We start from the raw sequence: 5,237 nt of genomic DNA, 5'->3' as shown, positions 1-5,237 counted from the left end.
CAAAATATTATATTTTCGCCAAATAGATGAATTTTCAACTAAAATGATAAATTACTAGGAAATAGAATAAATTTAAAAAAAAAGTTTACCTTACAATAAAGTAATTTAATTTTTTTAAATAAATTTTCCGCCAGGAAGATTAATTTTCTACCTAAAAATAAGAATTTCAAAAACATTACATGATTTTGAATAAAAAAAGCTGAATTAATAACGAAAAATATAATACGAGTAGTTAAGATTTCTATCCGAAAAGATTTTTATTTTAATTAAAAAACAGTTAAGCTCATAAATAAAATTAATTTGAAAAATTAATTTTAAACAAAATAGTTAAATTTCCATAGAAAAAGATAATTTTTTAACTAAAATGATAAATCATTCACAAAAAAATGAATTTTCAAGCAATTACATGAATTTTTTACCCAAAACTTGAATTTTCAATTAATAACATTAATCTTTAATCTTGCAAATGAATTTCCAACTTAAATGATGAACATTAACCAAAATAATTAATTCTTATTATAACAGCTCAACTTTCAAACTTCTCTAGTTCAATTTGAAAAAATGAATTTTTCAATTGAACAAAAAATCAATTTTCAAAAAAAAAAAGAAATAGTTAAGTCATTAAATAACAAAATTCAACAATTTTTTGGAAAATTCTTCTTTTCGGTTTGTAAATTCGACTCTTTTGGTAGAAACTTTTTTTTTTAAATTAAAATTGCAACTTCTTGAATTAAAATAAAAATATGTTCTTGGTTGACGATGCAGCTATATTGTTGAAAATAAATTTTTTCATAAAAATATCAGCTATGAAATCTTTTGTTAAAAGTTTTTGTTTATTGTTTGAAAATACCAATATTGGTTCAGGAATAACTTGTTTGTTGAAATTTTTATTTTACTTTTTTGAAATGTTAAAAAGTTTTTTTGAATTCTCTCAGGAAAATTATACTTATATAAGTTCAAAAACAAGTAAACCTAAAAAATAGTTATTCAAAAATTTGATTTTGTATTTCAAATAATTTTTCCTCAATTCAAAAATCTGTGCAGGAGAATTTGATGATGCTAGTTATTATAAAAAATAATTGAATGGGATTATTTTGGTAATTAAATAAAATAAGTTATTCATCTGAATTTTCGACTTGAATAGTAAATTATTAAGTAAAATAATTAATTTTTAACAAAGCAGTTCAACTTTGGACTATATAATGTAATGTTTAAATGAGTTTTCGGAAAATAAGGTTTCATATTTTATACCAAAAAAATGAATTTACAATTTTAAAAACTTAAATTTGTACTAAAGAAAGGTTTTCAAGCAAAATAGGTAAATTTTCACCCAAGGAATAGCTGAACTTAAAACCATAAAAATATAATTGAATTTTGAAAAAATAAACAGTTTAATTTTCAACGAAAAAGATTAATTAAAAAAAAATATTATAATATTTAATTAATTTTCGAGATTATTAATCATAAATTCAGGAGTAATAGTAAATTATAGTTTATGAAGGAGTTACTTTTTATAATTAAATAAAATAAAAGTTGTTCGGTCTTCAATAGCATCAGAAGATTCACTGGCAAAGCCTTGCGATAGTAGACTGCCAGGAGCGGGTATTAATCACTGATCATATCCCAAATTCATCATGTGCTAAGAGGATCAGTGATGACCCTACTGAAGACAAGTTGTTCCACCAAACGTCCCTTATATAAAAGCTAGAAAAATGATTTCGTTTTCGAGAAAAGCCGCTCGTCGCGCCACCTGACGGAAAAATTCAGAACCGCTCTCAAACCCCTCTCTAGCCCACCACATGTCTACGCTAGACTCTTGAACGCCTCAACACGTCTGACGTCACTGACCAATGTCACGAGCCGAGCTGTCGAGATAAGCTGTCCTACTCGGTTCCGCTTGACAATTTGTACATTGCAAGTGAAAGGACTGGCTATGGATTTTTATTCTATTTAAAATTTATTAATTATAAAATCATTTAAATAATTATTAAATTAAATTACCTTTATGTAAATAAACAAAATTATATCATGCACATTCTATGGAATTATAATTTAAAACTTTGCTTACTGGTTATCCACACAACCTTAATGAAATTAGTTTTAGAAAACAAAATGCTTTAATAATAAGAATTAAGTTTAACAGACGCATAATTTTATAATGGGAGATTCATCATTTTAGTTGAAACCCCGTTTTTTGTTGTTCAAAATTGAACTATTTTGTTCAAATTTTTTTTTTTTTGAAAATTAACTTTCTTAATGAAAATCTAACTATTCATATTGTTGGTTTGAAAATTCAACTGTTTTAAATTTTTTAAATAAAAAATATACTTTTAATAAAAAAAAATACATTTTTAAATCAAAAAGATTAACATTCAATAAAAAAAATTCGGTTCAAGATTCATCATTTTAGTTTAAAACAACATTTTTTGGTTGAAAATTCCTTGTTTTGGCTTGCAAAACTTTTTAATGTAAGAATTTAACTATTCTATTTTTGGTTGAAAATTTATAATTTTAATTGAAAATTTATGTGCTTTTTGACAATTGATCTTTTTTAGTAGAAAAGAAACATTTTTGTTTTGGAAAATTCGATTTTTGAAATAAAAAACTGAAAATATTCTCTTTTTTTCTTGAATTTAAATATTTTCGTTTTAAAATCGAAATCTTTTTTGCCGAAAATTTCTACAATAACATATTTAGCTGAGAAATAATTTTTAGCCAAAGATTCATCATTTTAGTTAAACATTTTTTTTTAATTGAATGATTTTGTTGAAAATTATTTTTTTTTTTTGCTTGAAAATTATTAGTTTTAACTCAAAATTTAACTATTCTATTTTTGGTTCAAAATTCATAATTGAAATTGAAAATTTAAGTGTTGTTGAAAATTTATCTTTTTGCTTGTGAATTCAACTTTGTTTGAAAATTTAACTGTTTTATAGAAAGTTATTCTTTTGGGCGTAAAAATGCAATATTTTCAACAAACATTTTTTTCCTTTATCGATTAAAAAATTTAAATTTTGTTGAAAGTTTGTCCTTTTGCTTTAAAAATGATATTTTTTGTTTTTTAAAAATTCATCATTTTAGTTGAAAAACTTTTTTTTTGTTTCATTAAAAATTGAACTATTTTGTTGAAAAAACTTTTTTTTACAAACATTTTTCAAATGAGAATTTAACTATTCTATTTTTGGCTAAAAATTTATATTCTTTAATTAAAAATTCATGTACTTTTAAAAAATTGATATTTTTTGGTTGAAAATTTATATTTTTGTTGTTGAAAATTCGTTTTTTGAACTAAAAAACTAAAAATATTGTCTTTTTGTCTTAAATTTAAATGTTTTCGGTTTAAAATTCAAATCATTTTTGGCTGAAATTTCAACTTTAACATATTTAGCTGAGAATTAATTTTTTGGCTGAAGATTCATGATTTTTCTTGAAATTTTTTTTTTTTTAATTTTAATTAAACTATTTTGTTGAAAATTCTTTTCTTTTTCCTAGAAAATTAATAGTTTTAAATGTTTTAACTGAAAATTGAACGATTTTATTTTTAGTTCCAAATTCACATTAGAAATCGAAAATTCATGTGAAAAGTTGAAAATTTATCTTTTTTGGTTGTAAATTCATCTTTTTTTTAAATTTTTAACTGTTAATATAAAATTATTCCTTTTCGCGCAAAAATTCAACATTTTGGATAACATTTTTTTTATCGACTAAAAATTTTTAACTTTTTTATTGAAAGTTTTTCTTCCAGTTTAAAAATTCATGTTGATGTTTTTAAAGATTCATAATTTAGTTTGAAAAACTTTTGTTGTTGTTGAAAATTGAAATATTTAGTTGAAAGTTCTTTTTTTTGTGCTTGGAAAACTGATAAAAATTTAAAAATTCTATTTTTGGGTAAAAATGGATTTTTTTGTATTGAAAATTCAACTTTTTTGTCGAGAGTGCGTTGTTTTGCTTTGAAATTTCATTTTTTTTTGTTTTTGAAAATTCATGTATTTAATTAAAAAACTGGTCTTTTTTCTTAAATTTAAACGTTTTCGTTTTAAGATGGAAATCTTTCATGGCTGACATTTTTTTTTTTTTGGCTGAAGATACATAATTTTAACAGAGATAACTTTTTTTGTTGTTGCTGTAAATTGAAATATTTTGTTGAAAATTTTTATTTTATTTAAATTTCTTAAATTGTTATTTTGAGAAATTCAACTCTTTTATTGGAATTTTGTCTTTGTGGTTTAAAAATTAAATTTTTTGCTTGAAAATTAATCATTTTAGTTGAATTATCTTTTTGTTGGTGGAAAATTTTAATTTAAGTTCAAAACTCATGTATTTTTTGGAAATTTATCTGTTTTGGTTGAAAATTCGACTTTTTGATTTAAAAATGTATTTTTTTTTTATAAAAAATAGATTTTTTATTTTAATATTGAGCATTTTAGTTGATAAATTTTGTTTTTCTTTCAAAATCTAGTCATTTTATTGAAAATTCGTGCTTTTGGTTCAAAAATGAATTGTTGTTTTTGTGATTCAAAATGTAATGTATTCAATTTTTTTTTTAGAATTTATCTTTTTCAGTTAAAAATTAATTTTTTTGTTCCAACATTCGTCATTTTAGTCACAAATTCATTTTTTAGGTTGGAAATTTAACTACTTTTTTATAATTTTTTTTTGTTTGAAAATTATTTTTTTATCTGAAAATGTAATTATTCCAATTTTGGTTTAAAATGCATATTTTTAGTTGAAAACTTAACTTCTTTGAGAAAACTGTTTTTTTGATTTTAAAGTTCTACATCTTTGTAGGAAATTATTTAATTTTTTTTATTCAAATTTTCAGGTGGAAAAACTCAACCGTTTTTTAGAAAATCCAACGTTTGGGATGATTTTTGTCGTTCTGGAATGAAAAATCTTTTTGGTTGAAAATTCAATTTTTTTATTGAAAATTCCTTTTTTTTTGAGAAAGTAATTCAATTAATACTAAATAATTAAAGTAAAATTTAATAAAAAAATGTTTTGTGAAAATTATTTATAATATTAATTTAGAATCTTTAGTGTCGGTTACTAGAGAAATGATATTCTATTTTATTTGAATAAAAAATCACTCAAAAATTAAACTTGATAATTTACAGAAGTTTTGGATTCCGAAAGAAATTTGTATATAAAAAAGTAAAAAAAAAACGCCCCCGGGTGGGCTCGAACCACCAACCTTTCGGTTAACAGCCGAACGCGCTAGCCAATTGCGCCACGGAGGC

The 5,237-nt window shown here is 22.2% G+C and overlaps 1 non-coding gene across 1 annotated transcript; it reads right to left on the bottom strand.

Annotated features, from left to right (window-relative positions):
* Positions 1 to 5,163: 5,163 nt before the first annotated feature.
* Positions 5,164 to 5,237, bottom strand: Trnan-guu. Its single transcript has one exon. It is a non-coding gene; the product is annotated as a tRNA-Asn (tRNA).

Source organism: Belonocnema kinseyi, chromosome 10 (assembly GCF_010883055.1).
Source record: "Belonocnema kinseyi isolate 2016_QV_RU_SX_M_011 chromosome 10, B_treatae_v1, whole genome shotgun sequence".
NCBI lineage: Eukaryota > Metazoa > Arthropoda > Insecta > Hymenoptera > Cynipidae > Belonocnema > Belonocnema kinseyi.
This window is presented reverse-complemented; position numbering and strand designations above follow the sequence as displayed.